The following is a 27,403-nucleotide window of genomic DNA, read 5'->3' as shown; positions in this document are numbered from 1 at the left end:
AAAAACTAAAAGGAAATTTGCTGGGCATGGTGGAGTACATCTGTGGTCCCAGCTACTCTGGGCTGAGGCCAAACAACGGCTTGAGGCCAGGAGCTAGCGGCTACAGTGAGCCATGAGTGCGCCCCTGCACTCCAGTCTGAGCAATAGAGTGAGACCATCTTAAAAAAAAAAAAAAAAAAAAAAAATCAGATTAACTGTTGACTCTTTTAGATGTTTTTCCTAGCATTCCATTTCGTATTTCAAGTAGCACATTTATACTGCTGCTTTCTGATTATTTAGGGTTAGAAGCTGGATACTGACTCTCTCCTATGGATAATTCAGTGGATGTATTCCTCAAACTCCACTGCACATGCGCATGCGCACACACACACACACGTTCATAACCACCATCCAAAGTAGACTACAATTTCCTTTCTTTGTACAGATTTTTCTTTTTGTTTTATTTTTCCTGGTTTTCATAATTTTCTTTTACCTATCACTCCTCTGCACCCAAACTTTTTGTTGGAGCTAGAAGATTCCTCAAGATGCAGGGAAGCACATCAGCCCCTTTCATTAAGGGCTGGAAGAGTCTCTCCATCCTGCTGCCCCAAGGCCAGGTCCCCAGCTCTCCCGGGGACTCCCCTTCACCCTTCTCCTGCTGGCACTAGTAATTTTTTTTCCATGTCTGGGACTGTACTTGGGATCCTCCTTCATTCTCTTGTTTGAAACACAATGCCAGTTAGCTTTTGGGGGAAAAATGCACACAAGATCTTTCATTGAAACTTTGAATGTTTGAAAACACTTTTAAATTTTACTTTGACATTAGAAACCTTAGACTATGTTTTAGAAATAATTGAAAGAATGTGAGTGTGAGTGTTTGTGTGTGTACATTATTGTTGGAACTGAAAGAATCCCAATCTGAAAACCATTAATGAATTCAGGGGTCCTGGGTTGGGGCCGGACAGTTTTCTGAGAGGAGAAGGCTCCAGGCTCCATCCACCCCTTGGAACTGGAGAGGAAAGGGCTGGGAGGCCCTGCATGGGGCTCCGGGTTTGGGAAGACGCCTGCCGGCGTCCTGAGCTGTGCAGGCGTCTTAGGGACCACAGCCCCACCGGGTAAGGCCTCCAGCTGAGCTCCCTGCCTGCTGGCCTGTGTGGGGGTCCAGGGAGCAGCTGCATATCTGTGTGTGGAGTGGGGCGGGGGGCAGCAGGGGTCTGTGCATTCTGCTTTTCATCAAACACAAAGAAAGACTCATCCCACTTCCTGCCCTCCCCACCGTTCTGGCCTTCAGGGCTTCTCTGTTCTGATTTCTCCTGGGCTTGGTGATGCCCCTCCACCTCCCGTGTGGGTTCCCCTTCCTGAGGCGGTGCCGTTAGTTCCCTACATTCGCGAGGCCCAACCACCTTGAACTTCCAGAATCACCTGAACTCACCTGTTGAGCTTTCATCCCCTTTTCGGTTCTCTCTCTCTCTCCTAAGTCCCTGCTTATTTTTATTCCTTTATTTTATGAAAGCTCCGAGCAAGAGGGGACTCAAGTGAGCCTGTTCAAATATATGAGATGAACTAGAAGCATATTGATTGTATATTAAGAAAAACAAAAGAAACATTGGTTTAAAAATATATTGGACCATTTTCCCATTATGTTCTGACAAAATAAATTCTGTCTACACTTAGAGGCTCGAGGCAGACATAGAAGGAAGTTGCAGGTCCTCCTGGGGCTTTCTCTTCTCCCCAGTGGCTTTTCTGGATTCCTCTGTTGATTTTTCCGCCCTGATTTTATATGGGGTTGCCAGAAAACAAACAACAACAACAAACACGCACATGCACACAAGTGCGCACACATACACGCACAGGCATGCACACTCACACACGCAGACACTCACACGTGCACACTCATGCACGTGTGCACACATGTACACTCATGCACACACATGTGCATACACACACGCTCAGGCACGCATGCACACACAAGCAAGTACACACTATCACTTGCACACATGCACACACATGCACAAACACGTGCACACACACAGACACACACAGTTTTTCAGAACTCCCAGGACCCAGCACATGCCTCATGGTCTTTCGGTGGATGGAGGCTTGAGGCACTTACACCCACCACAACTTGGTCTGCCATTAGGCCACTTTAGTAAATACTTTTATATCTAAATTTTCTACAGGAACTTTTCACTTTCCCTTTCTGATTTCTCCTGGTATTTCATTTCTTCTGCTGCTTTCTCTGCCTCTGGGGCCGGCCGAGGCCTCAGCTTCATGGTCTCTCAGCCTGGGAGACGTCTCCTCTGCCTCGCATCCCATGTGCCCAGGCCCCAGCACCCAGCACCCAGCTCCTCCTCCTTGAAGTTGGCATCCTTGCAATTTCACTTTTGCATCATTCCTCCTGTAGCCTCTGACTCCCCCAGTAGACAGTCACTGTTCCTTGTGCAGCACCATGACTGGCTCTAACCAAATGGCAGGTTCCTGACAGATATTCCCAGAAAGCAGCTACCCCAGCTCTCTGTCCTGATACACACAAGTCCCTCGTTACAGACATTCCATGATGTGCACCCACCTCCACCATTTCAGGTGGGAATTTTAAAATAAAATGTATGTTCTTCCTTTGATGTTAATAACTACAGAGTTATTTAAAATCCTTATTGGATTTGATTTATGAAAATAACACATTAATTTCCAAATACATAAAAAATACTCCCAATTCTTAAATGAGTGTTTTTATGGAAATTTTTATACATAGGTTGAATACCAAGTTTGTGCTCATCATGTTAAATACTGAAACTCAAGTGATAAAGTGATATGTGGCACCCCAAGGTACACAGTGAACCACATAAGCATTTTAATGTCATTCTATTTTATTTTTATCATGGTCCCCTCACACACATGCACACTTGGGTGTTTTTTCTTTTGGTTGGAATAGGAAGAAGTCAACCCTGCTGTTTAAGAGTGTCTTGCAACACTGAATTTTTGTTTCTATTAAGACAACTGACATCTTTCTGTCTCTTTTTTCCTCAAATAACTCTGTCCCCCCTCAAGTGGCTTGAATTTGTGTCCCTGCCCAAATCTCATAAGAATTAGGGGAAGAGCCTGGTGGGAGGTGATTGGATCATGGGGGTGGATTTCCCACTTGCTGTTCTGGTGACACTGAGTGAGTTCTCACGAGAGCTGGTTGTTTGAGGGTGTGTAGCACTTCCCCTTTCACTCCCTGTCTGCCCTGCTCCACTTTAGTAAGACATGCTTGCTTCCTTTCCACCTTCCACCATGATTGTAAGTTTCCTGAGGCTTCCTAGCCGTGCTTCCTGTAAAGCCTGCAGAACCATGAGCCAATGAAACCTCTTTTCTTTGTAAATTACCCAGTCTCGGGTAGTTCTTCATAGCAGTATGAGAATGGACGAATACACCACTCAAGGCATCTTTCTGTCACAGTTTTGGCTGCGTGTGGTTGTGTACACCTGTAGTCCCAGCTACTTGCTGAGGTGGGAGAATCATTTGAGCCCAGGAATTCGAGGCTGCAATGAGCAATCATTGTGCCACTGCATCACCAGCCTGGGCAACAGAGCAGGACCCTGTCTCGAAAAACAAAACAGAAACGAAGCAAACTAAAAAGGACAGACAATTCCACAGGCCCAAGGTCTGGCTTGAGACTTGGCACCGCGAATGTGCTGAAATTCAGCTGTGATTATTTACCTGTTGTTCTTTCCCCAGTCTGAAATGTTAAGAACATGCAAAATAGAAAGTTACATTCTTTATTATTTATTTATTTATTTGAGACAGGGTCTTGCTCTGTCCCCAGGCTGGAGTACAGTGGTTCAATCTCGGCTCACTGTAACCACCTCCCGGATTCAAGCACTTCTCCTGCCTCAGTCTCCCGAGTAGCTGAAACTACAGGTACGCGCCACCATGCCCTGCTAATTTTTGTGTTTTGAGTAGAGATGGGGTTTTCACCATGTTGGCCAGGATGGTCTCGATCTCTTGACCTCATGGTCCATCAGCCCGGCCTCCCAAAGTGCTAGGATTACAGGCATGAGCCACTGTGCCTGGCAGAAAATTACATTCTTTAAAAGTCTATGTTTTAAGCAATTTCATTGTTTTACCACTTAATTACAGCTTATTAATTTGCTTGATTTTAAAATAACCATTGAAGTTAATAAGGTCTATAATGTGGCAACAAATATTTCCCAGGGTACAAATTCTCTAATGCGGGTAAATGCATTCACATGGCAAATACTATGAAGAGTAAAATAAAATAGCAGTTTTTAAAATACAAGGCTATTAAATTTAACTGTAGGCTTGTAAAAATTAACTTTCATTGCCTTCACATAATTTTAAAACTTATATTTCTTTCATTGAATCTTAAGAAAGCAGAAACAAGATCAGGACAAGACATTTATATTAAATAACAAAACGAAAAGTTCCCAGTACCAGGAGCTATTTGATATTTGAATACATTACCAAGAAAAGGTGTGAAATTTCTGAAGCTTTAAGGGGAAAAAAGTGACACCAGGTTGTATCTGTTTGGTGTAACTTAAGTATAAATCCCACAGTTGAAAACGCCTGGCTGAAATGGTGGAGGGCAAAGCTGGCACTCATATCTACTCCAGGGCACCAGGGCAGAAGATTTTTGACATTGCTGAAATGTCAAAGAATAAATACTGTGCTTATAATTTACAAGTATCACAGTGAAATTAGCTGTCAATATTTCCCAAGGTTCTTTTTGCACAACTTAGTACTTGATTGGGTCATCATCTTCTCCATCAGCCGTCTCTCTCTTTCTTGTTTCTTTGTTTATTTATTTTTATTTATCACTCCAGAAAGGACATGCTGAAATATGCATAAAGAGAATGTTCTAGAATGAAGACCAGGCAGTGTAGGGTTAGATGGCCAGGACTGGGAAGCAGGGGTGGGGTCAGAAAGTGAAGGGAGGCCGGCTCCATGCACACCTTCCCCCAGAGTAGATTTCAACCTATAGCCCAAGGTTGACTATCCCAAAGGAATAAGCTGAACGTTTTCTTTTTCTTTTGATTTTTCATGGCTAATGATAAATTCAAAAATCGAAGCAAGGGAAAATTAGGAGAATTCACTGGATAATTTATAGTTAGATTATGAAAGAACAAAGCATGCATTTGTACCCAGACTGTCCATCTCCGTGAGTGGAGATTCTCTGAGCATGCCTGGAATTCTTACCTAAATCACTGATCGATAAATATTGGCACAACGCAGCATTCCTTTCTAACCATCTAAATATTCCATGACACTCGACATTTCTGCCTCTCAGGGTGGCTTTGAGAGGTAAATGAGACAATGAACATAGAAGAAATCCGTGGACTATGAAGAGCTTTAAAAATGAAGGAATCTACCTTTTATGGAACAACGTTGTTGTGGAAGATCTTCATTCAACAAAATGACCATTCTTGCACATGTCTGATTCTTTGTGTCATAAGTTGGAACAGAACTCTATCTGTATTAGTCTGTTCTCACACTGCTAATAAAGATATACCTGAGGCTGAGTGATTTATAAAGGAAACAGGTTTAATAGACACACAGTTCCACATGGCTGGGGGGCCTCACAATCATTGTGGAAGGTGAAGGAGCAAAGGCACATTTTACAGGGTGGCAGGCAAGAAAGTGTGTGCAGGGGAACTGCCCATTATAAAACCATCAGATTTATTCACTACAGCATGGGAAAACCCTCCCCCATGATTCAGTTATCTCCATCTGGTCCCTCCCACGATCAGTGGGGATTATTAGAATTCAAGGTGAGGTTTAGGTGGGGACACAAACCACATCACTATGGTTTTTACCTTACCAGGCAGCATTGTTTACAAGGGCTTGGTTTTTCAGATGGGGAAATTAGCCCAGTTCCTTCTTCTCCCTGAGGATTAGCTGCTCCTTGGTCACACCTGGGCTTCCCTAGTCACACAAAATCCAAGGGGCTGTGGAAAGTGCAGCATCGATTTTTCTTGACCACTCTGCCCTCCCGACCATGGAGAGCACAGCATCCATTTCCCACCCTCCTCTTGCACCTGAATGCTTCTTGGATTAGTCGCCTACAGCCTCAAATCCTGGGTAATACCCGGAAGGCGCCCCAGCCTTTCCAGCTGACATCCTTCCATTGCCCAAGAGCAGAAGCTGCAGGGAATGCAAGCCCTGGGTGCAAACGTCCCCATGCTGTGTGCGCCTCCCGGTGCCACTTCCAATGTGGAAACTGATCTAGACCAGGCTGGGCAATGCCAGGACCCGTTTGGTCTCTTACCACCCCAACTTCCACCCCCATGAGTGCTTGGAGTTAGCACCACACTCCTTAGGCTGCTGTCTCCTCTTCAAAGGGTGAAATGTGGCCACACACGGATCCATGTGACTTCTTAATTCCCCTCCAGGGCATCCTTTTCTTCAGCAGATGTTTTCAAAATAATTAAGTGATGGGGATCATGCATTATTGAAAATGCTGGATGCCTCCCTAATGTTCTTCACATTTGTATATTTGTCAGCACAAAATTGAGTGCTTGGAAATGTTGTGCTTATTTATTTTTCAAATTACTGAACACTCACTCTAGCCAACTGAGGAGAGCAGAGGGGAGCAGCAGCTCAGCATTCTCTCTGGTTCCTGCAGATGTTCCACAATCAGTGGTTCAGGGAATCATGAAGTCCTGTAGGATTTGGGAGCAAGGAACCCTTTTAAAAGACTCTCAGCTGATCACCCATCCTTAAAAGAATCCCTAGAATTAGGGCTATTTCTTTCTTTTAAAATTTTCAGGAATTTCACATTCTCTATTGGTAACCATTTTCCAGTATTAAATAACTCTTGGTCTAGGAAAATGTCTTTTTCCTCGACATATCTGTCCAGTATCTAGAATCTTAAAGTCCAGTTCACCTAAGGCCCTTACTGTAGCCTTGGAACTTGCTTGGGGCAAGTATTACATTTCTGGAGGTGCCCCAGTTATTTTTATGTGATTCTAGATTGCTATCTCCCTTTAACAGCATATTTTTGGGATTGGCACTTATTGTTAGAAAATATTTGAACTTGGTGCTGCAAGTCTGGGCTGACGACCTGCAGTTTTTCACTTGGTGTCTCAGATCTACTTGGTAGACACTCTCTGAGATCACAAGTGTCTTAGGATAAGATGCTTTCAACAAGGTAGGCAGATTCTCATGCCCCTGAGAGCTGTTCGGATAAAAGCATGTCTTTCTAAAAGAGAATTTTCTGGAAAAATACATTGTTCCAGAATGCCTTGGCTTTGAAGGTAAAAAACTTGCATATTTATTTTTGCCACACATATTTACAGAGTAGTCACCTGGTTGCAAGGTCTGTCAATTCAGCCATAAATGTGACGAAAGACCCCTAGCTTTCATGGAGCTTAAACAGATGGGAAAAGGTACTCAACCGTGTCTTAAGGCATGTCCAGGTCTCCTGACACCTGTATGCATGCAAATGTGTCATTTCCTGGTGATCATATCCCCAACTGTCCCATGCCAAATTGGGAATTGACCCTGTTTTCTGGGACTCACAGGGAGGTCATAATTGAGGTCTGGGTTCAGGGCAGCTGGTCAGTTGTGGTGATCTCTGTAAGAGATGTGGCAAGCAGGACAATGACCTCACACACCATCTTCCCCCCTCACACCGCTTTGCAACGAGGAAGCACCAAGATTAGTGCCAGAACCCATCCAAGATTCTGAAATGGGATTTGTGAGGAGGTGTCAAACAACATGATGTTGGAGCTTGGGCTCTCGTAGTACAAGACAGAGGAAGAAGGGGGAGAAGGATATTTAAAACACAAAATCAAATAGTATTTCTGGTTCTAAATCCCTGAGGAATTGCCACACTGTCTTCCATAAGGGTTGAACTAATTTACACTCATGCCAACAGTGTAAAAGCTTACCTATTTATCCACATCCTCTCTAGCATCTGTTGTTTCCTGACTCTTTCATGATCGCCATTCTAACTGCCATGAGATGGTATCTCATTGTGGTTTTGATTTGCATTTCTCTAATGACCAGTGATGATGAGCTTTTTTCTTACGTTTGTCGGTTGGGAGGGGAACATCGCACACCAGGGCCTGTCAGTGGGTGGGGGGCTAGAGGAAGGATAGCACTAGGAGAAATACCTAATGTGGATGATGGGTTGATGGGTGCAGCAAACGACTAACAAACCTGCATGTTCTGCACATGTATCTCAGAACTTCAAGTATAATAACAATAAAAAATAGCAAATACAAAATCAAAAGAAAAATAGCATGTATTTCTTTTTGATATTAAAATGGCATTTTTGGTAATTTTTGACAAACGATTTTTAAAAATCATCACCTAACACTATACTCTTTAAGAGACTTTGGATATTAGAAACAAGGGACATTTTTCACACCTGATTGAAATGTTGTGTCATGAAAGTGGAATAACCAATCAATATCCTTTCAAATAGGAAGTATAAAACTGATGTTTCAACATGTTGATATCACCAAGATTTAGAAAAATTCTTTTGGAGAAAAATGAATGATGAGAGAACTTCTGTTGGGGAAGAAGCAGTACATTTCTCCTATCTCTTTCTCTAAAAATAACTAAAAACTCTGGGCATTGTATAAGAAGCAAATACACAATAACTTTGGAAGGTAGAGAGAAGACAAACTGGCTAGAAAACCTGGGATCAAGGGAACAATTCAGTGATGAATTAGCTGGATTTTCTTTCCTCTCCAGAAATCCCAGACTTGATACTAAAGTTAGCAACTCAGAAATTCAGCAGGTGCAGAAAAACACTTCAAGAAAAGCACTCTCTGTATACAAAAGACCAGCAAAGGAGTAGCCTAGCAAGACAGAAAACTTTAGACAAATCCACACCTCGCCCTGCCAAATGCCACCTAAAAATCATAGCCCCACCAAACCCATAGCAGCCAGGGCCAGTGGAGCACTTAGACTTCACCTTCATGAGGTTTTAATGAAACATCGCAACATCCCAGCCAGGTAGTGGCAGAGAAGGCCAAACAGGGAGTCTGGATTCTCCTCAGCATTAGGGAGTAACCAGGCCCCCACCCAAGATGGAGGGACCACATGAGGAGCCTGAAGTTCCACCCCAAGCAACAGTCATGCGGTACACACCTCCCCTTGCTTCTGGGTGGGGAGGCCTGGTAGAGAATCAGGACTTTCACAACTACCCAGCAGCAGTGAGGCCAGCCCACCAGTGGGTCAATGGAGCCCACTTGAGAAGCCAGAGTGCCCACCCCAGCATGCAGGAAGAAGAACCCCTCCCTTGTGATGGCAAAGGAGGTTATTGGGAACTTGGACATTCAGCCCCACATCCTTCCACTGTTGAAGTGTGCCAAAGAATATCAACTAAACTAAATGGTATAAAGAAGATTCTGAGTCTCAAAATAGGATATAAAAATATGGTTTCTGTTAAAAATCACTCACCATACCATAAACTAGAGATGTCATAAATGTTAAAATTGTCTGACAAAAATTCAAAGCAGCCATGAACAAAAGAGACTTCGGGAAAGCATATGAACACACTTGAAGCAAAAGTAGAAAATGGGAAAATCCCAGCAAACAAATAGAAGATGTAAAAAAAAAATACCAGATGGAAATTTAAAACTAAAAATACAAGAATTAAAAAAAAAGTTTACTTGATACTAGCACAGAGGAAACAGAAATGGTAAACTTGTAAATAGAATAATAGAAACCACCCAATTTGAATAGCTGAGAGCAAATAGAAAAAAAAAAATGTTATCAGAGCCTCAGGGATCTGTATGATAATGATTGTTTTTAAACCAACATTTATGTCAGTGGAGTCACAAAAAGAAAGGGGAAAGAGAAAGGGATTAAAAAGTGCTCTTAAGAGCTGAGCGCAGTGGCTCACGCCTGTAATCCCAGCACTTTGGGAGGCCGAGGCAGGCGGATCACGAGGTCAGGAGATCGAGACCATCCTGGCTAACACGGTGAAAGCCCGTCTCTAAAAAATACAGAAAAATTAGCCAGGCATAGTGGTGGGCGCCTATAGTCCCAGCTACTTGGGAGGCTGAGGCAGGAGAATGGCGTGAACCTGGGAGGCGGAGCTTGCAGTGATCCGAGATCGCACCACTGCACTCCAGCCTGGGCGACAGAGCGAGACTCTGTCTAAAAAAAAAAAGAAAAAAAAGTGCTCTAAGAAGTAATGGCTGAGAATTTCCCAAGTATGACAAAAGACAGAAATCTTTAGGTTAAAGAAGCTGAACAAAACTTTCTCAAAATAAAATTTCCAAAGGAATACAATTCCCCGAATTTATACAAAGACACATCATAGTCAAGTTTCTGAAAACTAAAGACAATTAGAATCTTGAAAGAGAAGCGATACCTTACCCATAAGTGAAAAAATGGTTCAAAATACAGCAGATTTCTCAAAGGAAACTATGGAAGTCAGAAGGAAGTGGCACAGCATTTGTGCCACTGGAAGAAAAGAACTGTTAACCCAGAATCACAACCAAGTAAGAATCTTTGAGGAATGAAGGGTATATCTAGACATTCACAGATAAAGGAAAACTAAGAAAAAACTTTTCATCAGCTGATTTACCCTAAAATAAAGACATTTCTTTAAACAAAAAGAAAATAATAAAAGAAGAAATCTTGGAATATCAGAAATAAAAAAGGAAGCTTAAAAAAGCTGAAATTACAGGCAAGTGCAATCGGTTTTTCTTCTTCTTGAATTTTACAGATTATGTTTAATAATTGAAACAAAAGTTTTAGCAGCACTTGATTTACTTCCAAATATTTGCATGGAAATGCTTAAAATTATTTATAAACAAGGAGGGTAAAATCACATAAGAAGAAGTAAGGTCTCTATATCTCACTCAGACTGGTAAAATATTGTCACAAGTTGACTGTGAAAAATTATGAATATATAATGTAATACCTAGAGCACCCCCTAAAATGCTATATAAATAAATACTCTAAAAAATTATAGGTATAGCAAAACTAAATTTGAAAAAAGTACTTCAAGTAACTCACTGGATAAAGAAACAGGAATGAAAAACAGAGGACACATAGAAAACAAATAATAAAATGAAAGTTTTAATTTCCAACACATTAGTAAATGCATTAAATATAAATGCTCTAATATCACTTAAAAGACAGAGATTGATTTAGTGGATTTTTTTAAAAAGACAACCATGTCCAGGTGCTGTGGCTCATGCCTATAAGCCCAGAACTTTGAGAGGCTGAGGCATGTGCATTGTTTGAGGCCAGGAGCTTGGAACCAGCCTGGGAAACATGACAAACCCAGTCTCTACAAAAAAATACAAAAATTAGCATGTGTGGTGGCATACATCTGTGGTCCCAGCTACTCAGGAGGCTAAGGATCACCCAAGCCTGAAGAGAATGAGGCTACAGTGAGCCATGATCATGCCTCTGTACCTCAACCTGGGTGACAGAGTAAGACCCTGCCTCAAATAAGTAAATACATACATGCATACATACATACATACATACATACGTAATTAAAGAGACAACTATGACAACTATATACCACCCACAAGAAAATCATTTCAAATTTCACAATAAAGGCAGATTAAAAGTAAAAGGATGGTTTAACATGGTTTAATGCAAGACCTATTATAATCCTACCAAGGTTTTTTTGTAGATATAGACAATATTACTCAAAAAAATATATAGAAATCAAAAAGAAGTAGAAGAGTTAAAATTTATGAAAAAGAACAAGAGAGTTAAAAATCATGAAAAAGAAAAATAAAGTGAGAAGAAACGGTCTAACTGGTTTCAAGACTTATTTTATGGCTACAGTAATAAAGACTGTGTGATACATGGTGGATAAATGGTCACATAAATTAAAGGAACAGAATAGAGAACCAAGAAATAGACTCACACAAATATGTCCAACTTATTTTTGACAAAACTCCAAAAGCAATTAAAAAGGAGAATCTTTCAACAAGGGGTTCTGGGTGCAACTGGGCATCCACAGGTCAAGAAAAGAAAAAAAAAATCCCTGAAGTAAACCTTACAATTTATATAGAAATAACTCAAAATAGATTATAGACTTCAATATAAACTGTAAAATCATACAACCTTTGAAAAAAAACCATAGGAGAAAACCTTTGAGATAGAGGTTAGGCAATGGTTCTGAGATTTGACACCAAATATGATCCACAGAGGAGAAAAATTGATAAATAGGACTTCATTAAAATTAAAAACCTTTACTGTATAGGAAAAAATGTTAAAATATAAAATAGCAAGCTACACACTAGGAGAAACTATTTGGAAACAACATGGCCATCTCAGGCTAATATCTAGATTATATAAAGAACTTTCAAAGTATTTTTTACGATCAAGTAGAAAATGAGAAAAACACAGGAACAAACATTTCGTCAAAGACAATATACAGATGGCAAAAAGGCATGTAAAAATATTATCAACATTATTAACAATTAGGGAAATGCAAATCGAACGAAAATGAGACATCATTGCACAGCATTCAGAATTGCTAAAATTAAAAAAAAAAGAAGAAAAAACAGTGACACCACCAAATGTTTCAAAGATGTGGAAAAGCTAATTTCTCACACATAGCCAGTGAGAATGTAAAAATGGTACAATCATTCTGAAAGACAGTTTTGTAGTTTTTTTTTTTTTTTTTTTTAATATTTATTTATTTATTTATTTTTTGAGATGGAGTCTTGCTCTGTCACCCAGGCTGGAGTGCAGTGGCCGGATCTCAGCTCACTGCAAGCTCCACCTCCTGGGTTCACACCATTCTCCTGCCTCAGCCTCCCAAATAGCTGGGACTACAGGCACCCCCCACCACACCCGGCTAATTTTTTGTATTTTTAGTAGAGATGGGGTTTCACCGTGTTAGCCAGGATAGTCTCGATCTCCTGACCTCATGATCCACCCTCCTTGACCTCCCAAAGTGCTGGGATTACAGGCATGAGCCACCGCGTCCTACTGGCAGTTTTGTAGTTTGTTAGGGAAATGTGTGTCAACCTAAATAACAGAGGCTCTTTAAAGAAAAATGGTATCATTTAGGAATAGGACATAGCAGTGGGAAACATGCCATAGCAAACAATGTGTGTACTCAGGGAGGTCAAAGAAGACAAAAGTTTTTAAAGGAAAATTGAGGAAGATGATATAATTATCTTGAAATAATTATCCTTGGCTACAGGTATCAAAAACAAGACAGACTCCAGTCCAAGGTTGGACAGGCAGTTGCATGACGGGTGTTCTTCTAGGAGTGTGTGTGTGTGTGTGTGTGTGTGTTGTGTGTGGGGGGGGGTTGCAATGGCCTTTGTGCAAGGTTCTGTTTTTTGCCATTTTTTGTGATAATTCTTTCTATTAGTCATTTATACCTGAGAATCCTCCCTCCAAGGCCTTTTCTGGCTGTATTTGTCAGGGCTTATTTGTTTGAACACAAGTGACTCCATTTTGACTCTGACAGCTTTCACACATGCGACCACCATTTGACCCAGCAATTGCACTGTATGCCTGGGTCATTTTCCCAAAAAAATAAAAATGTCTATTGGTAGCAGCTTTGGCATAACAGCCAAAAACCAGAAACCAACCAGATGTCCTTCAATAGGTGAATGATTAAACAAACGGGTCTGTCTACATCATGGAATACTGTTCAGCAATAAAAAGGAAATAACTATTGATCCATGCAGCCACATCAGTGAGCCTCCCAAGAATTATGTTGAGTGAAAAAAAAACAATTTCACAAAGTTACATGCTGTATGATTACATTTATATATTAAATTATAGAAATTGAGAACAGATTGGTGGTTGCCAAGGGCTCAGGAGAAGTGTGGGCGGGAGGAAGTGGGTGTGGACATCAAATGGTGACAGGGAGATTCTTGTACATGGAAAGTTCTGAGCCTGGACTGTGTCAGTGTCAGGTTCCTGTCTGTTACATTGTACTACAGTGTTGCAAGATGTTACCATTGAGGGAAACTGGAGTATGTGGGATCTTGCTTTACTATTTCCTACAAAGCAGGGGAGACTTCTAAGTTCTTGAAATTGCTTAAATAATTGAAAAGACAAAGAACAACGTAGAAGCTAGACGTGTTTCCTCATTTTGAAAGAAAGTAGAATTAAGTCAGTTATTTATACTTTTATTTCATATATGTCCATATATAATACATACATCGTAGCAGATAGAAAATGTTTTGTGTTTGCCCTAATTGGAGCATGGAATAAATAGAAGCTGCTTATCTTTCAAAGTCGAAACTTCTGTGAGCAACATAACATTTGGCAGTTCCTGCGGTTGGTTCCATTAATTTTTGTATTAACATCTTCTTAGATAATTGTCTTGTTCACCTGGAAGGAGCCAAAAGAAAGGCAGAAAAACTGTACTAGTAAAGGAAGATACATCCAAAAAGGAATACAGAAGACTTACAAGGATATTGCCAGGAAATCTAAATAGCAGACTGGCCTGAGATGTGTAAAAGTGTGATAGAGTAAGCACAGGCCTTGCAGTGTTTCTATTTAGAATAAGCGGAGCAGGAGGGCAGCCAGGCCCAGGTGCCTGATGGAAGCTTTGTGAAGTCACTCGTGGAGGGACGGTGGGAGCTTCCAGCCCCACTGCCTGTGGCTTTCACATTCTTCAGCAGGTGAGAAGTTGTGTGTTCTGCTTGCCCAGGAACAGTGCTCTTAGTCGGAGTGCTGAGATAATTTGGGCAGGGATCATCATAAATTACTCTGCTGTCACTTCCCTTTGTCTCTCATAATACAGCTGCTGGTTCCTCCGAGCCAAGCCTTCAGGCCCACTCTAAGCGCCCCTACATTCCATAAAAAGCAGGACAAGTCTCCCTGGCACGTATCAGTTTACGGAGTGAAAACATTTGTTTGGTTGGTTGCTTTTGTTCATGTCTGGAAACAAATTCTAAGTTCTCCAGGCTGTGAGCAGGCTGCGTTGCTGAACACATTCTGGTCACTATAAAGTGGTGATCACAATAGCTGCTTCAGTGTGCGGTCTGCAAAGACAGCCAGGAACTCTCCCAGAGCACCTAGTTCTGAAGAGGATGTGGCGTTCCAGTCCTCTCTCTTCCTTGTCTAGACTACAAGATGCTTGATCGTAAAGGTCATGTTTAAAGTCACATTTGTGTCTAGTACCTGGCAGCACAGTGTCTTCAAGGGATAACTGAGGTCCCTGAGCTATGCTTGGTGAGGTTGAGGACACACACACACACACACACACACACATACAGAGAGAGAGAGGAAAACATACACACAAAAAACACACTCACACATGTGCACAAAAACAAAAGAGAAAACATACAGAGACAGGAAACAGACAGGAAGCACACACAGAGGAAACACGCAGAAAACACACTCACACACTCACAGGAAACACACAAAGACACACACTCGCACACACACATGTAGCTGGAGATGAGCACAATATCATCTCCTATTTCAAAAAGGACGGCCCTTGTCAGCAGCTCTGGGCCACATTCCAGGGTCAGGTGAAATGGCCAGCCCTCCGTACCCCAACTCCAAGTGCAGAGATGCTCCGTAAGAGAACACACCCCACTAAACATGGTGCTACAAGACTCATGCTAAAATCTATGTGTACATATTTCTCCAGGTCCCTCATAAGATCGATACAAGCAACATGGAGAAATGTTGGCCTGCTGGAAGTAGAAGTGCAGAGACTCCCTCCTGTGAGAGAATAAGGCATGGAGGATTCGCAGAACTGTATCCTCAGAGGTCTCATAATGATACCATCTTTTATTCCTTTAACAGCCTCATCAGTGCCCTGAGTGAAGGTGTGTCCATGTCTTCAAGGAAATCCAGGGGAACAGAATTCCACTGTGATGTGTTTCCCGACTTGAAATTCATCACGGTTACATTTTAATCCTTGGGCAACCAGAGACCATCAGCATCATAGTGATGCAAGTGGCACTTTAGTTACGATCCCCATTGCTAAGAAAAGTACCAAGAAAAAAAAATTAGGTTAAGTGAGAGACTTTGTTTCTGCAAACAGTAGAGCAGTTTGCAAGCCAGGGAGACACAGTCGTTGGTACAAAACAAAGATGCCAAGAGAGAGGCCGTCTTTTGTAGAAACGGTTTCCTCCCACGCTCCCATCTTGTTCCACTACATAAGTAAGGGATGCAGGCTTGTTTGGATTGCATTGGCTTGTTTGGATTGCATTGGTTGATAAGATTGATGTAGACCAAGCATCCTAGTCCACTATGTAAAGAGGGGATGGAGGCTTGTTTTATTTCATTGGTTGATCAGACTGACGTAGGCCAAGGTCTGTTGTGTAGGATCAGAAGGAAAAGTGGGAGTTCCCATCCGCCATCAGTTCAGGCACCGTGAACAGGAACAGGCAACCCTGAGGTTCTCAAGATGGCACAAACATGTGTTTTCTGCCAGGAACACAGAATAATACACATGTGACCTGCAGTCAGCCAACAGCCAGGTGCCTCCACCTTGAATTTAGGCCGGTCAGCCACTTGGGCCCCATCTTGAGGGGCCGGCTCCTTCGGGTTCACACTGTGGACCTCAGAAGGGAAGCGTGTGTCGTAGACACCGGGACGTTGTGTTACAGTGGGAAAACAGCACCACAAAGGCATAAACCTCCTCTAACTGAAAAGGTCCCACACGCAAAGACACGGAGCTCCAGTCATGTGAGAGCACATTCAGTTTGGGGAAACCTTTTTTGGTCTCTTCCCATTCTCTCTCCAACAAGACACATTCTGTGCATTCCGAAGAGATGGAAAATCTTGCACTAGCCAGTCCCGTGGTGTGCGTTGGTAACTCTCCAAATTTACAGCGTGTCGGTCTCATCTTCATAGTTTGTTAAAAATAAATGTCCTCAACTCGCCCCCACCCCAAAATTCTGATTCAGTAGCTCTGGAATGGGGCCCAGGAATCTGCATTGAAGACTGTCTTGCAAGACACCCCCAGGATCTGACTTTGGTGGCCTCTGCACTGCGCTGAGAGGGAGGACTGTGCCATTCAGAAGCCTCCTGTTAGGGGCTGTGTTAGGGGTCATGGGGTCCCAGGGAGGCTCCAGTATGGTTCCTCCACCCTGGCAAGGCTCTCTCCACTGGCAATGGACAACACGCTCCCAGAGTGACCACAATCACTGTGGAGCTTCGTCAGTCTCTTTTGTTTGTTTGTTTCTGAGACAGAGTCTCACTCTTTCACCCAGGCTGGAGTACAGTGGCGTGATCTCGGCTCACTGCAACCTCCACCTCTTGGGTTCCAATGATTCTCCTGCCTCAGTCTCCTGAGTAGCTGGGATTACAGGCACGTGCCACCACGCACAGCTAAATTTTGTATTTTTAGTAGAGACTGGGTTTCACCATGTTGGCCAGGCTAGTCTCAAACTCCCAGCCTCAGGTGATCCATCTGCCTTAGCCTCCCAAAGTGTTGGGATTATAGGCATGGGCCACTGAGACTGACTGGAGGTTCATCTGTCTTTTAAGCCTGCTTTAATAACGTCCAAAGAATACATATTTTCTTTAACATTCGTAGATTGTTTCTTCCCCTTTAAGCTTGAGAAACAGCTCGTTTGGACATGGGTGTGATCAGAAGGATACATATGAGCCAAAATATATTAGCACGTTTCATTTCCTGAGGACTTCCACCATTGTAAAATAAATGTCATTTCACTTTATGCCTTCTTTTAACATTTGGTCAAAGTAAGCTGCCCATGCTTTCTTTCCAAAATGCTTGGCCCTAGTTGTTAGAATACGTCCATACCACTCTGTGAGCTTCACGAATCAGTGAGAATTCAGCTAGTCATTAAAAAGGCATACAGAGTTTTAAAACCTCGTAGGCTTCTGATAAAATGCATTTCACTCTGAGCACTTAAGAATTTCCATGGAGTTGATGAAGAACGTGCCAGGCATTCGAATGAAGGGGGCGCAGCCTCTTTCCTTGCATCTGCACGAAGGGGAGGAGCTCTCGTTATCCTGTACACATGACTCAGCAAGGTCTGCAGGTATTCCCAGGCCCAGGTGAGGACAGAAGCGTGACGACAGCACTCAGAGGACAGGAGAACGCTGGTTCCTGTGCAACCTTAACATTGTTGCAGAAGAAGCCCCGCACGGTTTTACAGTCAACCTAATAGGTGCCTCTTATTGAAAGAAAGATTGGGATCTGCTGATGGGGACTGCCAGCTTGGGAGGGACGACCACCACGGCAGTTCCATTTGGGTTAATTATGTGTGGTTTGCCCCCAGATAGAGTGCTCCCTGGTGGAGTTTGAAATGGTGGGTGGCCATCTCCCCAGCAGACCTAGGAGCTATTTCCCAGGGGTCGTGGGCAAAGCAGTTGAGTGCTGTGCTCTGCAAGGGGACCTGTGACTTGCGTGCGTTTACAAGGTGCCAGGTGGCCATATCTGCAACTCAGGCGTGGACTTGTTGAGTCCCCTGACTCAGTGCTCTAGCCTCAGTTGCCTGAGGGCCTGGACTCCACTCCTGAGTGCACAGAAGGATCTCTGTGCTGCAGGAGGCCCACGCCATCTGCCTTGCCTTGCCCCATAGGAAAGGTGTGACTTGCTGAACCTGGGGCCCCCCGGGAAGAATCCTCTCTTGGTTTCTTCTCTTCTGTCATCGGGCCCTACCCCATTTCTGCAAGAACTGCCTGCCTCCCGTCACACGCTGTTGCGTGCCTTGCCTCTTGCTGCCTGATTGGAGCTGGAATAGAAACCCCCTTGCTTCCTGTGGGTTTGGAGATAACCTCAGAAGACGAATTGTGTAGGCCCCTGAAGTTGCTCCTGAGAGCCCTGAGGCCAGGTGTGTCAGTAGCTTCCCAGGCTGCCTGCACAGCCCAGCACTTGTTTCTGAACTCCAGGCTTCAGCCCTTTCTTTCAATGGCATGGATGGCCCTGAAAAGATAGAGGTATAAAGCATGATGCCAGAGGAAAGGGTTTTTCCAGAACATTGAGGTCCAAAGATCTCAATGAGAGACGAGGACCATGTGAGGCCGTAGCAAGAAGGTGGCTGTCTGCAAGCCAGAAGGAGAGACCTCACCAGAACTCAAACCCACCAGTCTCCATCTCAGACTTCCCAGCCTCCAGAACTGTGGGAAAATAAACTTACGTTGTTTAAGCACTCAGCCCATGGCATTTTATGGCAGCCACAGCAGATTACTATCCCTGTGCTTTCTTAAGCTCATAAAACATTTTCTGTTCACCAAAGGTCAGCTGGAAACTGTTTGTGGGAGAAAGCAGGAGGGGTGTGGGGTGGAGTGCTGGCACAGAGCTCGGCCGGGCTGATGGGCAGCTCTTTTACTTAAATGTGACTCTTACTGCAATTGAAGACCTAGTTTGAAAATTTCCTAACTCTTTTCTGGCAGCTGCAATTTTTGTTCTTTGCATGTGGTTGGGAGGTGTGATGTGACTGCTTGCTTGCAGCAGTTCCGGATGCGTGAAGGAGAAGGAGGCAGAGGAAGTGGATGCATGTTCAGTGCGTGCGCAAAAGCTGCATATGTTTGAGAACCATCACACCATAAACTCTGTTTCCTGCTTCAGGCCTAAGCTGTGTTTGCCAGTGTCAAGGACAAGACACACAACTTGATTTTGTGGAAGACATTTTCCTTTATTTAAAATAAATGGCTCTTTCTTGTTACAGCCTAAGAAGTAAAATGAAAAGTAGCGTGCAGAGATGAAGTAGGTTGGCTGGTGCTATTGAGCTGGCAATTGTTCCCCGTCCAGCCTGGAGCTAACCCCAAGCCCTGGGCCTCCCTAAACTTCTGGGAAGAATGGTCCTGGGGCTGCCTACTGCATGTGGGCCCCTGGACTGGGGTGGCTGGGCAGGGAAGAGGGGCTGGGAGATGCCAAAGGACCCACATTCCTAATGCCAGAAAACACTAAGTAAAATAGGGTTAGACAGGAGTGAAGTGAAGCTCAGGCTCCAGCACATTTAAGAATATCTGTAGTAACATAGAAGATATTTATGCTACCATGTTAAGTACAAATGCACTTACAGGTATCTATAAAGTATAGTGTCTGTGTGTGTGTGTATGCTTAGGAAGAAATTTTAAAAACAAAATAAAATACAAATTAACTCAGGCCCAGAACTAGAAGAACAGTTAAGAGAGGCTGGGACTGCTATGTCATAAATTAATCTTGATGTCCTAAGGGGCTCTTGTACCCTTGGATTTAAACGAGGTTGTGCTGGGAGGAGCTAGCAGGAGGAGTCTACAGTGCAGGCGTCTTTCTGCAAGCAGAGGCCAGCCCTCGACAAGGGTTTGGTTCAGGACTGGCCACTGAGGTGCTGAGCACCTGGGCTTTTCCTCCTGGCAGACAGTGATCTGAGAGAGGCTGAGGTTGGTTTCTAGACCATTCCTGATGCTCTAGAGTTAGTGAATTTCTTCACTCCTGATGTGAGGCCTCTTTCCTTCATATACATATAGGGAAGCTAAGACGAGGTGTCTTTTCAAAGGCCAGGGAGGGGATCTCTGACCTTTTTAAATATTTAATTTTTATTCTAACTTTTTTAAATTATGCAGGAAAAGAAATGCGCAAATACACAATTCTTTTTCTTTTTCTTTTCTTTTTTGTTTTTGAGACAGGGTCTCACTCTGTTGCCCAGGCTGGAGTGCAATGGCATGATCTCAGCTCACTGCAACCTCCACCTCCCAGGTTCAAGCAATTCTCCTGCCTCAACCTCCCAAGTAGCTGGGATTACAGTCTCCCATCATCATGCCTGCCTAATTTTTTGCATTTTTAGTAGAGATGGGGTTTCACTATGCACCAAGCTAGTCTGGAGCTCCTGACCTCAGGTGATCCACCTGCCTCAGCCTCCCAAAGTGCTGGTATTACAGGCATGAGCCAACATGCTTGGCCAAATAAACAATTCTGCCCCCCAGATTCTCAGACAGAAGGGCAGATCTCAAGAAGAGCTTCCAGTGAAACCCCGCCTGACCCTCACAACCTGGTGAGCAGCACCAGGCAGCCATCAGAGATTGCCAGGCCCTGGTCTCCAGTCCTCTCTTTCTTGCTATCCCCCTTCTCTGTCTCCACCCCTCTGCTTTCTCTGAGCACGGGAAGAGCCAAGTAGAGCCACAGTTCTGGGCAGAGCTGCCCCGAAGGCTGTTACTCCCCAGGAAGAGCTGGCAGGCTGGCCAGGTAAACACTAACGCAGGTAGTGTTGGCATCACTGACCATGATTTTGCATCACAAGGAGACAGAAACACCAGAGACCATTTAGTGAGTTTATCAATGGACCAATCCACTGTGCCTACCGTGGACCACCCACATTTCACCTGTTCACCAAGAGAAGGTTGGTCAACTTGTACCTTACAGAATGGCCGACACAAGCCAAACATTAGAATATAAATGATGAATGAAATATTTGACTGTGTCTATACTAAAAAAAGAAAATGTGAAGGACTTCTCAAACTAAAAACAGAAAACCAGCTCTTTGCTCACGTTCCAAGCATGAGCAGAGGCCACAGTGGACCTCGAACGAAGGCCACGTTTTCACGTTTTGGGATTTCTCTGGCCTATGATCTAAGAGAAAAGGCAAAGGGGGTAGTTGAAAAAAAGACGCTCAGAACTTTGATATTATGCTGCTTGTTGCACAACATCACCTGCTTCAAAAGAAAAAGAACATGCAACATTCCTTTTGTGTGTCTGCCTGTAATCACCAAAATGAGTCTTTCTCTGAAAGACATTTAACAGTTTTCACCATGTTACATAAACCAGTGATAGGAGCTGCCAGGAATTTGCTTTGGGTTGGTGAACTACCTTTTACCGAGTTAAACATGTTTGGTCATTGTGCATGTCTGCTGTCTCCACTATATTTACATCTTCTGAGGTTTCTGTATTATTTTGTTTTCAGTTATTATCTCTTTTTTCAAAAGCTAAAGATACGGAAACTAGTTGAAAAGGCTTTCTGGGCATCAAATTGTCTCTTAGCAAGTATGCCGATGACTTCTGTGTCAATGGATTTCAAACACAGGGCCCACGTTTCCCTTAACAGCTCATGACTTCTGAAATGCAGGGGAAAGAGGCTTTGCAAAGTGGTGCTTTTCCGAACCCCTTGCCGGAGACCAAATGCACTTTGATTTCCACATGACGTTTTCCCCAAATAGCTGATGTGACATGTCAAAAATCAGTTATTAAGAATAAGTGCACACTGACATAAATACATATAGATACATATCTACAAGTGGGTGTTTATTTTTAAAGCTAGATTGTAATAGAGAGTTGATGCTGAGATTTCAAGATACAATTCAGGAAATATGGAATTGGTAATAAAATGGTATAAAGCAAACACTATTAGAACTACAGCAGTTCAGAACTTCTTAATGGGGAATCATGTTAATTCCATTTCTTTCTTTTCCTTTTTCTTTTTTTTAACATGCTGATGAGAAGATGCGGTGACTTTCGTCAGGACAGCATTCTCCATTCTGGCTGTGGGTGACAGCCTGAGCCTGGTGGAGTATTCCTGCTGGCCTCAGACGGCCCTCCCAGGTAAAACCCGGGGCCAGCCTGTCCGCAATCTGAAATGCCCTCCAGATTATTCCAAATGTGCATGTTAATGACCATCAGATCTGAGAGCTGGTGGAGAAGTTAAGATAAATAGAGAAAATCCTGACCGTGTTTGCTTTGGACCACACGAGACTCAAATTATTTTGAGGCTTTAAGGATGATGCATGCAGGGCACTCAAGGACGGCTTCAGCAGCAGATGCTTGGCCTCTTACTTCTTTGGGCTAAAAGCTCTGAAATTTGAGAAGCCACTGCTGTGCCTGCAAAAAGCACTGAAACTGGACTGAAAGAGACACAGGGAAACCCACGGAAGCTGCTGAAAAGTGTGACTAGGGGGCGTCCTCTGGGGGGCTTCTCTTGGGGGCGTCCTCTAGGGGGCGTCCTCTGGGGGGCTTCTCTGGGGGGCATCCTCTGGGGGGCGTCCTCTGGGGGACGAAGCAGTGAATGAACCGCAGAACTTGAGGGTTCGTCAGCAAGGCAAAGCCCCTGATCCCACGTCTGCCTCTTACACCCGCACATGGAGAGGGGGATGCAGAGGGGAGCACACACACTCTTCAAGATAAATTAGCAGTAGAAGCCAATTATTATCTATTAAAGAAAACATAGTCTCCTACTAAGTCAATCCTGAGGCAAAGATTGGCAGTCCTACCTCCATGCCTGGCCTCCAAGCCGTGAGGGAAGGATCCTGTTTAGTTTTCATCAAAACCATTTGAGGAATAAAAACACGTTCCTTTCATTTGAAAATGAAGTAGCTAATATTGGTGGTGGCGCTTACAGTGGGGTCTCTTGTGAGTTCATGTGAGGCCAAGAGTAAAGAGAGGAGACTTTCTTTGCCGTGGAGCATCTGCCTACTTTTACATTATTATTAATTGAATTAATACCCTGAGCCTTAAATACCTGGACACTTTGTACGTGAAAGGCCAAAGAAGGGATCAGAGCCACTAGAGATGAACCAATCATTAAAAGCGGTAGGAAGCGAGGACCGACTGAGAGTGGCAGCCCTCACGATGGGTGCCACAGGACAGCATTGCGCTTGGGCCATCTCACGCTGTCTCCCAGGCTCCTCTCTCCTGCTCCCTAATATTTTTAAGCACCAATGCAGATAATTCAGCTCTTCTGAAAACCCAAGTCTAACTTAATTACAGTTCTGCTAAAGGGGGAAAAATGATATTAGATGCCCAAGCTAAAATAAAATGAACTCCACTTTTTTCTTTCTTTATTAGATTTTAATGGTATTATTATAATAATTAAGCTTTTCATTAATTTTTCCATGCTTATTGAGTCATAGTTCCCTGCAGATTTGAATCATATTTAACGTGTAATTATGGCGGTCCATTTTCAGAAGAAAATGTGAATGTGGGGATGTGGGAATCCACCTGGGCTTCCTAAATTAAAAAAGGCAGCAAGGGGCCAGCTCGGCAGGTGTGTCGGGCCAGACAGGGCAGTGGAGCCAGTGTCATATGCTCTGAGGGTAGCGGGGAGCTGCCCGCTCCAGGTTGGATTCACCGTGTTGTGCCTGATTCAAGTCAGCTCTAGAGGCCTCAAAGATGAGTGGGTGAAACACGCCAGTGTGTGTTTGCTTCCGGCATCTGGGGGGATTCAAGGTGGAACAAAGCAGTGGGCAGGTCCCGACTCTCCTGTTAGACTTCGGACACCAGGCGCTCTCTGTAAAGGTGTCTGGGGACTCCATCTCCATGCAGACCACTTGGAGACAAGAAGGCCAACAAAGTCCACACGCAATTTCAAACAACTCAGCCGACATACTAGTCCATTGTTTTACCTCCTATTCAATGAGGGGTGAAGACTGTTCACTGCTTGACATGGGAAGTTTAGTCATGAGACAGGTTTATCTGACAGCAAGCCTCAGGTCCCCTGTTCCTCCAGCTGAAGGAAAGAGGGGAATGAGGACAGGAGTGGAGGCTGGGGTGAGTGAGCGCAGAGCCCCCCGAGGGAACATGGGGGGTGAGCATGAAAGGAGTTCCCCATGTGCAGGGAAACTTCCGGAAGAAAGTCCTAGAGGCCCTTCCACTGCCCGGGGGAGGGAAGGAGAGACAGAAAAGCCTGAGAGAGAGGCAGAGGGACAGAGATAGAGAGAAGGGGAGCGAGTGTGAGAGAGAGACAGAAAGGAGACAGAGACAGAGAAGGGGAGTGAGAGAAGGGAGAGGGAGAGACAGGGAAAGGAAGGAGACAGACAGGAGAGAGAGATGGGAGAATCTAAGGGATGAGAAGAGCGAAGGAGATGGGAAAATCTGGGATCCCAGGGTAACAAACACAGACTTTTTGGCATTACACAGAATCGTTTAAAATACGAGCTTTTCCACGGAAGCTGGCCCACCTTGGGTAAAGTACTTACCCTCTTTTAAGCTAGTTTCTCCTCTATAAATCATACCGGCCCAAGCACCACTGTTTTGAGGAGCCGCCCAGGGAGCCACAGTGGGGTGAGCTGCTGACGGCTGTGTCTGTCCTCTTGCAGGTCCCAGAAATGCGGGGAGAAAGCCTCGGATATACCTTGCCCCTGAGGTCTGCCTGGGGAGGTGCCATTCCAAGCTCTCAGTCCCCAGGAACTCGAAGCAGTCTGGCCCTCTGCTCTCTGCAGCAGGTTCCTACATCAGTGCTGTGTTCTGCAGACACTTGGGGAGTGCCTTCCATGCAGGGCAGCCACAGCCAGACCATGCACCCGGCCCCAACACCCAACCAGGACGCGGGGCCCATGGGGACTCCACCTTCCCCCTGGATGGCAGGCACGTGCTTGGCAGCCTGTGAACCTCTGCAGTGGGCCCAGGGGCAACACCAGAGCTGCATTTATTTCTCCAAGACCCATCACGTAACTCATGTGAGTCCTCCAGGAGCGAACTCCTGCGGTGGCATCTTCTCTTCTTCCCCCGTGGGGAGCTGCCTTCTGAGACACACGGCGAATGACGGACCTCAGCCTCCAGGGCTGTTGTTCTGATGCCACTGGGCACTGGGCCCCGGCCACAGCCCAGACAGCTGTGTCAGGAAGTCACCCCTCCCCCTCAGGGAATGAAACCAGGGCACAGAGATACCAGGTGAGTTTGCCCAAAACCACCCCAGCGCCCTGGCCCTCAGAGCCAAGTTCTCTGCATGAGGTTAGATCTGAGAGCAGAAAGATCGCCAGTGACAGACTCTTGCCCAGGACACTTGACATGGCCAGACCCTAAGCCTAACACCCTCCCTGCTGGTCCTGAGCATGGTGGGCAGAACACGGCCACATGGGAGGGCAGCTGTTGTCAGGGAACAGGCACACCACACAGGCCAGGCGGCCACCAGGGTGGGATGGGGCTCTGCGTCTGCTCCCCCAGTCAGTGCTGTGGGTCTGCAGAGTTCCCACACAAAACCATCCCTGCCGACGAGACACAGACTCTGGAGCACCTTTATCCATTCAGTGGAAGCACGGTATCTGCCTCAGTTTCCTTATTTATAAGCTAGAACTCACATGCCTGCCTTTTGGGATTGTTTAGAAACTGAAACGAGAACATAGAACAGACAGCAAGGGATTCCTCACCTCACCTGGGCACACCTTCTCTTCCTTCCACGCCCTAGAAGAGCTGCAAACAGCCCCAGGCAGAAGAGGTGATGGCGTGGAACTGTGGCTCAGGGCAGTGCTGGAGGAAGCACTTGCACCCTGTTTTGTGGAGTATGGTGTACAGGGGGCCGGACTTGTGGGAAGAGGTCACTCCCTGATCCTGGGATGAAACCTGGCCAGGGCACTTAGAAGCCCTCAGTGCCCGCCTCATGCGGAGGGTGTGGAACTGAGACCAGGCCCTGGCAGCCGCCTTCACACTGACCTGTGCTCACATCACCCCCAGCCCGTGGGGATGCTGCTGGGGCTCAGCCAGCTCCCCGCACTGCTGGAGTGGAAGAAGAAAGGAGACCCCAGCCCAGTCAGCATTGTGATAGCCTCTAGCCTCAGCCTGGACAACCTGCCGGCATCTGCCTCCGAATCTGCAGTCCCTGAAGCCAGTGATGTGTGTCCCAGGGTCAAGCCACCCGCTGGAGAAAAGTTAAACCTAAGGAAGAAGCACAGGCCCCTGGGATTTAAGCCAATGAATTTATTCTTTTGCAATGAAACAAAATTTTTTGTCATTAAAAAATGTGATAAACATGACTAAAATTTTGACACTGCCGAAAGTACACTGTGTGTGTCTTGACCTTCTGTTTGGTTGCGCTTAGAGCGTGAGTCCCCAAAGGCAACTGAGCAGAATCATGGTCTGTGCTGGGCAGGTGTGAGGAGTGACTGCAGGGGCTGGGCGGGCGTAGGACAGGTAGGCAGTGTCATGCAAAGGCAGGGACGGCGGCAGGCAGCGAGCGAGGCCCACGCGTCCACCTGTGCGTTTTCTGCATCTTTTTTTTTTTTTTTGAGACGGAGTCTCGCTCTGTCACCCAAGCTGGAGTGCAGTGGCCAGATCTCAGCTCACTGTAAGCTCCGCCTCCTGGGTTCATGCCATTCTCCTGCCTCAGCCTCCCGAGTAGCTGGGACTACAGGCGCCCGCCACCTCGCCCGGCTAGTTTTTTGTATTTTTTAGTAGAGACGGGGTTTCACCATGTTAGCCAGGATGGTCTCAATCTCCTGACCTTGTGATCCACCCGCCTCGGCCTCCCAAAGTGCTGGGATTACAGGCTCGAGCCACCGCGCCCGGCCAAAAGTTTTCAATTAGCAATAATCGCGCCTCGGATAAACCTCATTGGCTACGATACTGCCACTGCGCAAAGCTGTCTGCATCTTATCTGTTAGGAAATACGAGTACTTTCTGGAACAGGAAGCATAAATCCCCATAGGATTGTGGATGTCCAAGCATTTGGGTTTCTCGAAGCTGATTTTCACTTTGCAGAATGTGCATTGGAGCTCACTTGAATGCAAGTGTCCTTCCTCATTATAGACAAGCACATTTCCACATCTTTGCAAATGTGTGGGTGTGTGTGCCCAGGCCAGGCCTGTGTGTGTTGATTGCGTGTGTGTGTCTGGTCAGGGATGTCTGTGT

At 44.9% G+C, this 27,403-nt stretch overlaps 1 long non-coding RNA gene and 1 pseudogene across 1 annotated transcript; one reads left to right on the top strand and one right to left on the bottom strand.

Annotated features, from left to right (window-relative positions):
* The first annotated feature begins 14,538 nt into the window (after nt 1-14,538).
* On the top strand, nt 14,539-22,532 carry LOC117064376. Its single transcript, XR_004429412.1, has 3 exons — nt 14,539-14,561; nt 15,539-15,713; nt 22,289-22,532. It is a non-coding gene; the product is annotated as an uncharacterized LOC117064376 (long non-coding RNA).
* Nucleotides 22,533-27,013: 4,481 nt separating this feature from the next.
* Nucleotides 27,014-27,136, bottom strand: LOC117066320 (annotated as a pseudogene).
* Nucleotides 27,137-27,403: the final 267 nt, after the last annotated feature.

Source organism: Trachypithecus francoisi, unplaced genomic scaffold, assembly GCF_009764315.1.
Source record: "Trachypithecus francoisi isolate TF-2019V2 unplaced genomic scaffold, Tfra_2.0 Lachesis_group2, whole genome shotgun sequence".
Lineage (NCBI taxonomy): Eukaryota > Metazoa > Chordata > Mammalia > Primates > Cercopithecidae > Trachypithecus > Trachypithecus francoisi.
Note: the sequence above shows the minus strand (reverse complement) of the source record. Positions and strands in the feature narration are given on the sequence as shown.